This window comes from Peromyscus californicus, unplaced genomic scaffold (genome assembly GCF_007827085.1).
Source record: "Peromyscus californicus insignis strain IS unplaced genomic scaffold, ASM782708v3 Scaffold_3__1_contigs__length_106647218, whole genome shotgun sequence".
Lineage (NCBI taxonomy): Eukaryota > Metazoa > Chordata > Mammalia > Rodentia > Cricetidae > Peromyscus > Peromyscus californicus.
The window spans coordinates 76,235,431-76,247,735 of record NW_026294551.1 but is presented as its reverse complement, the minus strand read 5'-3'; positions in this window follow the sequence as shown (position 1 = coordinate 76,247,735).

Here is a 12,305-nt window from a genome sequence, read left to right as displayed (position 1 = left end):
AAAAAGATTCATGAGTTTTTACTTCATGGAAGTCACAATGCAGTAGGATAGGTCAATAGCCAAGCAAAGTATTGCAACAAGCCAGTGAGCAAGGAGCAGACTTGCTATAACTACATTCTGAAGGACACTGGGAAGGAGTTTTTGACCTTGTCTTTTGTTTTTCTCCTGCTCTGGAAATACAAATTTTTAGCATTACATTTGCTTAATGTAGTTCTATGAACTCAAGTGACTCCTACTGAATAGGACTGGCAAAATGGAGTGTGTGATCCATGAATAGGAATTGGTGATTTCAGGAACTGGCTCATGTCACAGTGTCTAACGTCTATCCCCAGAAATGGTGACCTAATGTGTTACTTGGTAGAGGGAAAGTGTCTCTTAGTGTAACATTTGTATGCAAGTAGCCTCCTATCCTTCTGCATGTTTGGTGGCATCCTCTGGGACAATCTGTCTGAGAGAAGGAAGGACAGAAATAAAGGAAAAAAGAAAGAAATAATGTTGTAAATTTGCTGAGAAAATAAATCCTGTTAATAAAAGTACTTCCATCTTGTAACAGCACATAATTAGGAGCTTATTGTCTATTAATTCTTCCGAGGAAGGAAGGGAATGTTTTGGCTCACAGTTCGAGGGTCCAGTCCATCATGGTGGGGACCATGGTGGCAGCACTGGGAGACAGCTGGAGCCATTGCATGCACAGTCAGGAAGCTGAGTGATAAATGTGGTCGTTCAGCTGCTTCCTCTCCTTATTCAGTTCCAGACGCCAGGCTGTGGGCTCCTGCTGCCCCTTCATCTAATGTTTATGTACCACATTTAACTTGGGGCTGGAGAGATGTGTCAGCAGTTTGGAGTGCTTGTGGTTCTTTCATTGGACTTGAAGTAATTTTCCAGCATCCATGTAGAGGAGGTATAATGGCCTGTAACTCTAGCTTCAAGGGATCCGTTGTACTGTTCTAGCCTCCAAGGGCATGCATGTGCATACAATCATGTGTAAACACACACACACACACACACACACACACACACACACACACACACACACACACCACGCAGACAGACAAAAAGACAAATAAAATATTAAACAATTTAAAAGCAACAAAAGAATCCCTTTAACATCTATTAATGAGTCTTTTAAAATATTCAAATGATAAAAAAAAGATAATGCACATAGCTTTAAACTAAGATCATAGTATTTCAGGCTGCTTCTCTATCTAAGAGAATGCTAAGAAGGGTCTGGTGGCTTTTTTTCATAACATTTCCACCTCTAGACAAGTGCATGTAAATAAGTTGTCATTGTCTCATGTTTTTGCCAAAATGGGTTCCTATGGAAAAGGTTGTTTTGCATTTTTTAAAAAAATTGTAGTTCTTGGAATATTTTCAGGGTCACAGAGTTCCAATAAAATGTTGCCATCCTCTATAAATATGCACTGTTAATAACCAGACTCAGCACTGTTCAAAGGGACAACCTCAGAGTAGGTTGGCAAGACTTAGTACACATTTATATAGCTCTCCTGGCATGGGCAGTTCACTTGGTGCACAGGGACTGTGAGACATCTTATTTTGAGTGTAGACAGTTGTTTGTAAGATGGCCATCCTGGCTGTGGATGTAGGCCAGTTTTATTGTAGTTACCAAGCATGCATGGAGCTCTGGGTTGGATCCTCAGCACAGCAGAGACCCATGTATGATGGAACACACCTGTGATCCCAGCACATGGGGTGACAAGAGGATGGAAAGTTTACAGTCATCCTTGGCTACATAGGAGTTTCAGGTTAGCCTGCATTACATAGTGAGATGCTGTCTCAAGACAAGAAAGGAAAAAAAAACAAAACCAAAAACAAAACAGCAACACTCCCAATCCAAACTGGAATGATTATCCTAATTCCATTTGGGAAAACCTAATGTTTAAGTCTCCTTGACTCCTCTATCTTTCTCTAAATGGATGTGGGGGCAGAGTCTTACAGCCACTCAGATGCTGATGGTCCTGGAGAAGTTTTAGCCCAAGCAGATGTGTGACATTGTTCCCAGTATCTTTAAGAAGTCCATGCATGGTTTATTTAATTATTTATTTGGTTTGGGGAGACCAGGAAGCCCTGCCAAGTGACAAAACCTTCTGGAAACCTTTTGTTTTGAACAATGTAGCACCTTCTAGTTGGCAGAAGAGAAAAAGATCACATCTAGTTTCCTGTCTTGTACAACTACCCAAGTTTAGAAGCCTGCATAGGCCACTTAGTACACTGGAAAGGGGCCTAGGGCATGGAGAAGCTCAGCTTTGCAAGCTGGCAGCCTCTCCTCCTACACTTCTGCAAGCAGAGACTCTAGCTTCATTTGCTTAGACTGTTCCACTCCTAGCATGGGCTGCAAATAAACGTTTATCAGGATGGTGTTAGTTGAACAGCAGATCAGTGGGTATAATTTGTCAGCTTTCACTTCTGCCTCTGCACCAGGACCCTCACTGGGCTCTAGCTATACTCTATTCTTCTTTCTGCCTTTCAGTTTATTTCATCCACAAATAGAGAAATTGGTTCAGGCATTTAAATTCCCTTTATTCTGGAACCATATTAAAGTCAGCACGATATCCAGGCCTAAAATCTTAACTCTAGTGAAGACCCCTGCTGAGACTGTAGAGATATCCCAACAGAAATGTAATTTTTTTTTTTTTTTGAGAATGGGAACTCACAAGATCAACCTGTCTCTGCTTCCTGAGTGCTATTTTAATTATTTTCTTAAGATCTCCTTAAGTGAGTGAATAGATTCTATCTGGCAACAGATTGTAAATCTAGAGAGACTCAGTTTTCAAACAAAACACTTGAAGGTGTGGCCTGGAGATAAGGATGGAGTTACAAATGAGACTTGTCTTCATCCATCAGCAGCTCTGGAAGAGTTCAGCGGCAGCAGAGGGTTAGAAGGAGAGCCTGTAAGAAGAAGCTGTGGCTCTCCTAGCTAAGTGGTAAGTACAGTCTTCTGCAGACTCATGCTGGAGAGAAACAATCAGGACAGTGCTCCTTGGAGTTTCTGTACCATAAGGAAATATATATGGGGTGATGTGGGATTGTATGCGGGACATTAGGACAATGAGGGGGAGGGGGCGAGTCTCTAGACATTTGAGGGCAACAGCGTCCAAGAGAGCTCTTTGGATTCTTGGAATGTATACTGGAATAATGGACTTTCTTAGATGAGATATTAAAATTATCTTAAGCAACATTGACATGAGAAAATAGAAGAAACCTGTAGAAAATAGTCGGGTACTTTTAGATTAAGCCCTATATATTTAGGCCCGTGTCTGTAAGTGATATGTAATATACATAGCATGGGAATGGGACAGGGGAAGTTAGGGCACAGATATATTTTCAGTCTTGTTCCTTGACTTTTGTGGTTTGCAAAGCAAAAATATTGGAAGAAATAATTTGTTGGTGGAAATGGAGAACCTTACAAGATCTACTGGCAGTTGAGGTTCTGTGTTAGGTTTGGGAGTAAGGCCAGGTCAGAGGCAGAAATGTTTTGCTTTACTTGGAGTGTTGGAAAGGTCAAGGGAGTATCCGTTGTGGATTGGGGAGCAGCTTTCAGAGTTTGACATTTATTTTCAATGACTAGGGAGACACTGAATTTCTTAAATATTGGAGGAGATATTTAGAGAAAAATCTTCATACAATTTTTATGACTGTATACATTTTTTTTTGGGGGGGTTTTGAGACAGGGTTTCTCTGTGTAGCTTTGCACTTTTCCTGGAACTCTCTTTGTAGAGAGTCATCCTCAGAGAGCTGGCCTCGAACTCACAGAGATCCGCCTGTCTCTGCGTCCCGAGTTCTGGGATTTAAGGCATGTGGCACCACCGCCCGGCTGACTGTATACATTTATGTTGAGGAGAATTTGTGCAATCTTCCACTCAGACTGCAGTTTTATCCTCTCAGCTGTCTGTCTGTCGGACCTGGTAATTCCCCTCACTTCCAGATGCTGTGGGGGTGGTTGTGTATTCACTCTCCAATGCCCCATCCCACAAGTCTCTCCCCCATTTAACTTGTGAACTATTAAAAAAGTCACAAGTCTGAAAAGGTCAGAAATACATCATGATGAGCACTCATTTGATTTTTACAACAAATTTTGGCATCTTACTGACCTAGCCCTCATGGCAGGCCTCCACTGAATTCTGGGATTATATCCATAAACTGCCAAGTCTGGTTTATGTGAGATAGGCCTATTGTATTCCAGGCTTTCCTCACAACTGAAGCACTGCTGAGGATAACCTTGAACTTCTGAGCTTCCCTCTCCCAGCTGCTGTGATTACAGGCCCAGTCCATCTGATGAGGAAGATCAAACTCAGGGCTTCCTGCTCCCTAGACAAGCTGTCTACCAGCTGGACTGTTTTCCCAGCTTCTATATTGTTCATTCTATCAAGAAAGAACCAAAAAGCCCAGCATACTGGCAAAGACTTGTAATCCTAACATTGACAGGTCCAATCCTTGGGAGACAGAGTCACTAGAAGGGGTTCAAGTCCATCTTTGCCACAGGGTGAGTTAGGCTAGCCTGGCTGATTGAGATTTTGAATTAAAAAATCAAAAACTCAACCTTTTTATCATGCTATTCTTCTTGTCAATTTCCATTTGTGTATTTGTGTGTGTGTGTGTACTATCAAATTCTAGCTTTATAAAAATATGATCTTTCTTTTAAAATGGTAATGAAATAGTTGTTTTAATCCCAATTTGAGTGACTGTGGCCTTAGGACATCAATTAATCCTGAGTGACATTTTACAATGAAAAAAATTATATGAACTTCCTTTTCATTTACTATTTATTTATTCATTTATTTTTGACATGGTCTCCTCTATACCTCTGGCTTCCTGGAACTCGCTACGCAGACCAGGCTGGCCTGGATCTCACAGAGATCTGTTAGCCTCTGCTCCTGGTAGTGGATTAAGTGCCTGTGCCACCTTATCTGGATCTTTGTTGTTGTTGTTATGACTTCTCTCCGTGAGCCAGAGATGGAAACCAGAGTCTCTGCCACTGGCCTCTAACTCCATCTCCCAGACTCATTTTCCCCCTTTTTATTTTGAGACAGGGTCTTACTAAGTTACTCAGGGAAACTAGAAAAGCCTTAAGCTCATGATCCTCTGGCCCCAGCCTCCTAGAAACTGAGACTAGGCCTGTACTTCCAGGCCAAGTGTAGACTTTGATAATCCCAGGAATGAAAGCCAGGGTTTAGTGTCTGTAAAAAGCACAGAGGGAGTACTGGGTATGTTGGATCATGCCTGTACTTCCAGCAGTCTGAGGAGGAGGGCCTCTATAAGTGAGAACCAACTTGAGATAGAACAAGCTCCAAGTCAGTCTGGGCTATGGTGAGATGCTACAAAAATAACTAAATAAATTAAAAAACAAACCAACCACTCTGGTGGGTCACGAGGTGAGGTGGGGGCTACAGCAAGGCACAGAGATTTCTGGTCCTAAGATGTTGCATTTAGTGCCTTCCCAGCCTCAGAGTGGGTGGAGCCGGCTGAAGCCAACCCAGCCTGCAATTCAAGTTTTATCTAAAGCTAGATTGCTAGAAGCTAAGCTTAGTAGCTAATGGCTATTCAAAGATCTAAGATACCTTGAGATAACTTTGGCTCTGACCTTCAGCATTCTATCCCTCCCCCATCAGGATGCTCTTCTACTCAGTCAAGTTCACAGTCTCAGGGATCTTGAGCTCATGTCCAGCTGTTTAGACATCTGCTGTGTGGAGAGGAGAGAGCTTCAGTCCACAGACCCTTAGTTCTGGGTTTCCTGCTATTGCCTTGTTTTCTCTTTCTTTACATCCATGTTCACTGATGTCTCCAACACGGGAAGGTCACCAGGCCTGCAGGTGCAAGGTCCTCTGGACCAACTTACCCTGACCTTTGCAGCTCTGACTTGGGATCATTGATGGTACCTTTGCCACTGTTTGACCTTGACTTTCAGGGCTTCCTTGTCTTTATGCTCTTGCTGCTTGAGCTGATTCTGCCTGTGTATAAGCACCTCTTCTCTGGTGCCCTTTTGAAGGAAGGCCATTGCCAGGAGGCCCCAGGGCCTTGCCTCAACACACAAAAAGTCTCAGAGTAGGCATTCTCCTCAGCACAGACATTCCCCAGAATACCTAATTCAGGCTTCTTTCTGCCATTCAACAAAAGGCAATGTGATCAATGAAAGCAAAGCTCTCCTTGGTGGGTTCAGAAGGCAGAGCAAACTGTGCTAGGTTCATTGATCATGTTGCTCTCTGTTATCTCTTCCACACTGAATTCCTGCAGCAGACACTAAGGCAGTGGTTCTCAACCTTTTTTTTTTTTTTTTTTTCTGAGACTGGGTTTCTCTGTGTAGTTTTGGTGCCTGTCCTGGATCTCGCTCTGTATACCAGGCTGGCCTTGAACTCACAGAGATCTATGGCTGTGCCTCCCAAATGCTAGGATAAAAGGCATGTGCCACCACCATCCAGCAGGGATCTTTGATTGGTGTGTAAAATGAATGAAAAAAATTTTTCTTAATAAAAAAAGAAAAACATTTTAAAAATTTCAGATAGCTCAGAGAGGTTAAGGGGTTCACCCTCAGTCACACAGGAGGAGGCTGCAGACAGACAGCAGTCTTAACCATCTTCCTCTTGGATGAAAAGTGAACAAAGGGGAAAGACACAGACAGCAGACAGCAAGCCGCGGGAGCTTTAGTGTAGGATGGAGGGCTGGGTGCAATTTTAACTTGGTTTGCCAGGCTACATGGACTTTGTAATGCTTTCCCAGAGAAGGTGGGATGTGAGCAAAGCTGCAGAAGATGAGGCCAACCAGAGAGAGATGTCACAGGAGAAGAAAGAGGGAGGGCAAAGGTCCAGATGCAGGAGAGTGCTGTGGCAGGGGAGGGGAAAGGGAGGGACAGCAATGCAGAGGAACAGGTGGTGGGGAAACACAGACAGAGCTCAGGAATCACTTTGTGAGGACTGTTCTTTTCACAAGGAAATATAGAGTCATTGCTGGGTTGTGGTGTGCCAGGACCTGGTGCCCTTTGATGACTATGTGACTGCTAGTGACAAGCAAGGACACCATAGTGCAGGGGTTCTCAAACGCTGGCTCACAACTCTTTGGGGGACAAAAGACCTTTTTACAAGGGTTTTGTATCTGATAGCCTACATATGAGATATATATTATGATTCATAACAGTAGCAAAATTACAGTTATTAAGTAGCAATGAAATAATCTTATAGTTGGGATCACCACAACAAGAGGAACTGTATTAAAGTGTTACAGCATTAAAAAGGTTGAGAACCAGGCTGGGCAGTGGTGGCACACGTCATTAATCCCAGCACTCAGGGGGCAGAGCCAGATGAGTCTCTGTGAGTTCGATACCAACCTGGTCTACAGAGCGAGATCCAGGACAGGACAGGCACCAAAACTGCACAGAGAAACCTTGTCTAAAAAAACTAACTAACTAACTAACTAACTAACTAACTAACTAACTAACTAACTAACTAACTAGCTAGCTAGCTAGCTAACTAACTAACTAACTAACTAACTAACTAACTAACTAAATTCCCCTCTTTCCCCTCAACCTACCCCCCCACCTCCACCCCCAACAAGAAGGCAAGGCCTCCCAGGAGGAGGCACATCCCGTAGAGGGAAGTCCAAGCCCTTTCCCCTGCCTCAAGGCTGCACGAGGTATCCCATCAAAAAGCCCCTCATGCACCAAGGATGGATTCTGATTCTACCTCCAGGGGGCCCCCCAAGCAAATAAAGTTACACAATTGTCTCAACATGCAGAGGGCTTAGTCCAGTCCCATGCAGGCTCCACAGCCATTGATCCAACTTTCATGAGTTCCCACTAGTTTGGTTTGGTCGTCTCTGCAGATTTCCCTATCATGATCTTGATGGACTTGCTCATAGAATTCCTCTTCTCTCTCTCTGACTAGACTCCTGGAGCTCTGCCTGGTGTTTGGCTGTGGATCTCTGCAACTGCCTCCATCAGTCATTGGATAAAAGCTCTGTCATGACAGGATATTCATTGATCTGATCACTGCTGCAGTTCAGTTCAGGCACCCTCTCTACCCTTTCTAGTAGACCAAGCTGGAGTCATCCTTGGGGATTCCTGGCAACTTCCCTAGAACCGGGTTTCTCTCTCTCCCCATGATATCTCCCTCCATCATGGTATCTCTCTCATTGCTTTCCCACTCCATCCCTGTGAAACATTTTTTCTTAACATATTACTTTTCTACATAAATACAAGCTTCATGAGGTCAGGGGTCTTTGATTCATTGATATATACAAAATTCATGGAATCATATATAATGTGTTGTAGCTGTGCAATAAATGTGATATCAGTAAAACTTTAGTATTCTAGCAGTGTTTGCTATAGTAAACATGAATTTCTTGTAGTTTTATCTCTCTACCTTTCTGATTTATAATTATTTTAAATTATGTGTATATGTGTGTGACTGTATGGATATTTGCATGTGAATGCAGAAGCCTTCTCAACTGTCAGATTCTCTGGAGCTGGAGTTAAGGGTGGTTGTGACTCACCTGAGGGTGATGCTAAGAGCCATACTCCAGTCCTCTGCAAGAGTGGTAGACCCTCTTTACTGTGAACCATATCTCCAGTCTCAATATTAGCATTCTAATGTGAGTAGGAAGTGAAGGGAAATGGCTGACTTACATGGTAAGCAGGCTTGGCAGAGGGCTATGGGACATTAGGAGACCATTTGGAGAGGATTTCAGGAGTCTGTTTATGGATAGTGGCCTATGATAAAGTGGTGGGGTTGAGGTACAATGGAGTGATTTAGTGAGTACCTAGTAGTGCACAGGGCCAATGGGGTGAAAATAATGTGAATTCAAGCAGTTGAACTGTTTCAGAGAGGGCAGGAGAGGCCAAGTTGGGGTGGGCTTTGGCAATGTGCTATCCCCATATTCCCACAAATGAAGCTCTTTAGTAAGGAACTGGGAATTCTGGCCTCATACCTGAGTCCTGTCATCACACAGTACTCCCCTGCAAGTGATGAGTAACCTTCAGAGAATGCCAAAGTTGACCCTAAAATGTAGTGACTCAGGAAGAGTGCAAAGCTCAGGTTAATGAAAAAAAAAAAATTCCAATGTCTATGACAAGGCTCGAGGATCAAGGTGCCTGGCTGAGCAGATACACGAGTTGATCCTGGAATCCTAATAATGGTGGGAGGGAAGAAACAACTTCTGACAGTTGTTTTCTCCTTCACATGAGTGCCATGGCCTGCACACGTTCACAGACAGTAGTGGAGAGTTTATGACAAGGGTAACAAATAAATAGTAAGAATATCCACTGGATTATGTCTTCTGTGAACATTAGGGCACAGTGGCTGTTCTTGTGGGAGCCCATGGGCTAGTGTGGGGAAATTCACCCCCAAGGAATTGTGGTACTTAATGGCTCAGCTCCTCAGCTCCCATCTTCATCCTTTCCTCACTTCTGACACCTTCTGCCCTTCACCTGTCTCCCTTAAGCTCTTAGCCTCTCCTGTCACTTGCTTTGGTTTGCTTCTTTATATTTTATTCCTCTTTTATAGCCCAGGCTAGCTCAGAATTGCCAGTCTTCCTGCCTCAGTCTCTCCAATGCTGGGATTACAGTACTATACCACATGTTGCTTTTTCCTTTATTGATAGAGTCTTACTCTATAGCCTTGTCTAGCTTGAAACTTACTATGTAGACCAGGCTGCCCTTAAATTCATGGCAACCCTCCTGCCTCAGTCTTATGAGTGCTGGGATCACAGATAGAGCCATCACCCCTGACTCTCACATGTCAATTTTTAAGATAGTGCCTCCTGTCCTCTTACCCTGCTAACCTTGAATGATGGAGTCATCTCTCCACATATCCTTAAATTTCCATTTGTTTATCTCTCTATCCACACTTAAATTGTCTCGAAGAAATATATAACCTATGATTGAGTACCATCCAGCACTGTAGTCATGTGCAATATCTTAATAATTAAAATCTAATTAGATGGAAAAATAAAATACCGTTTACTCAACTGGAGGCTGTAGAGACAGCACAGCAGTTAAGATCCTGTACTTCTCTTTCAGAGGATGTGTGGTCAGTTCACAACATCCACATCAGGTGTCTCAGAAGTGCCTGTAATGCCAGTTCCAGGGCATATGATGTCTCTGGACTCAGTAGGGACCTGAAAAGTATTGCACAGAGTTACACAGACACATGCATAATTTAAGATATAAAAAACAAATCTTCTAAAATTTTTCTCAATTTGCTGGATATGGTGACACATACCTTTAATCCCAACACTTGGGAGTGAGAGATAGCAGATCTCTGTGAGTCTGAAGGCAGCCTGGTCTACAGAGTGAGTTCCAGGACAGCAAGGGCTACATTTAGAGACCCTGTCTCAAAAACAATTTTTTTACTCACTTGTACTAACCATATTATCAGTGCTAAATCAGTCCCTGGTAGCTACAATATTTCACAGAACTCATACATAATGACACCTTCATCAGAGAAGGCTCTATTGATGACTGGACGTGGTGGCACACATCTGTAATCTCAGCATTCTTGAGGTGGAATCAGGAAGATTGTTGTGAGTTTTAAATGGAACTTTAATGAGTTTCAGGCAAGGTACACACACATATATACGAGCCATATATATATAAATATATATAATGTGTGTGTGTGTGTGTGTGTGTGTGTGTGTGTGTGTGTGTATGTGCATCCATGTACATACACACAGAGAGAGGGGGAGGGAAAGACAGACAGACAGAGAGTGAGAGAGAAAGAAAGACAGACAGACAGAGAGTGAGAGAGGGGAAATCCTGTCACAAAAGGTGAGGTTTTTTTTTTTTTTTTATAGTATTCAGGTATTCCTCAATTGGGGCTCCTCCACTCTTGGGATCTCCTTTTCACTTTTCCTTTATAAATTCATGTTAGCTCTGCTAAAACAAAGAAAAACCACAACAAAGGTTCTACTTGGTGGCACTGGCCAGGAGGGGAGAGATGCAGAGACCAGGCCATCACAGCCACAGGGGTGGATGTTCAGGGACACAAGGACATGATAGCCATGAGCAACTGAGATTTGGGAGAGGGGCAGGATGGCTGCTTTAGACTGCAAGTGATCCATGGGAAATGTCCCAGACATTTAAGCAGGGATCAGTAAGAAAGGAGAAAAAGTGAAAACTGTCTGTGGGGTTAAGGAAGAAGAGCCAAGACAGAACACCACCTGGACAGACCTTCAGGATGAATTGGAAGGAAAGACCAATGACTATAGAACAGGAGTCAGGAAAAAAACAAAACAAAACAAAACAAAAACAAAAACAAACAACAACAACAACAACAACAACAAAAACACTGGGTAAGGAATTGGCTCCTTGCACCTTGAGAGAGCTGAGGTGGGGTTGTCGGTGGGACATGACATGGTCTGATTACACATTTACCATCTGTCTCATTGTTTGTGAATTTATTTGTTAGTTGCTCACATACCCGTGTAAGTTGCTTGCACAATTCTGGATATTTTACATCCCTATTGTGCTGAATCATACTCCCCCATCCTTAGTTTATTAATTATAACTGCATTGAAATAAAAATCTTTTCAGAAATTCTTCTTAATTTACTAGGTCATAGTAAAACTAGTATTGAAGCATTTTGCCTTTCAAATGAAAGAGCCATGTTTTAATACTGTGTGAGCCACTGTAACATTTATTCTCCTAGGTTTTGACAGCACAAATGAGAGCACTTGGGTCCATGAGATCCCTCAGCAGGTAGAGGTGCTTGCCACCAATCCTGAGTTCAACCCTCAGGACCTGTATTATAGAAGGAGAGAACCTGCTCCACATAGTTGTCCTCTGACCACATGTGTGCCCTGGCATATTCATGCACTGCCTGACACAAAACTATTTAAGTATAATTTTTTAAAAATGATAAAAATGCTGGTCTTATTCCAAAGGAAATAAGGGAATATCGTGAACCAATTGTTAATGACCAAGGCTCATAACACAATGTAGATTAGTTTATCACGACTACCATGTTCCACAGTGGAAGAGGCTATGTGAATTCTTATAGTCTCAACACAAAAGAACCTCATAAATTATTGTATTTACCTAGGATCCTGGTGAAAACATAAGGCAGATGGGACACAGTAGAACACAGAAATCTCTTGTATAGGTTTCTGAAGTTCTATAATTCTTAGCTAAATAATTAGCTAGCTGTGTTAAAATATAACAATACATCCCACAAGTTGTTCCTGATTGTCACAAGGATGTTAGCTGAGATGCAGAGGTTGGTAGCAAATGACTCCTGAGGGGACCAGAGAGAATTTATACTATTTGTGGCTCTTGAACTTCAACTTTGCATCCCTCCACAGTT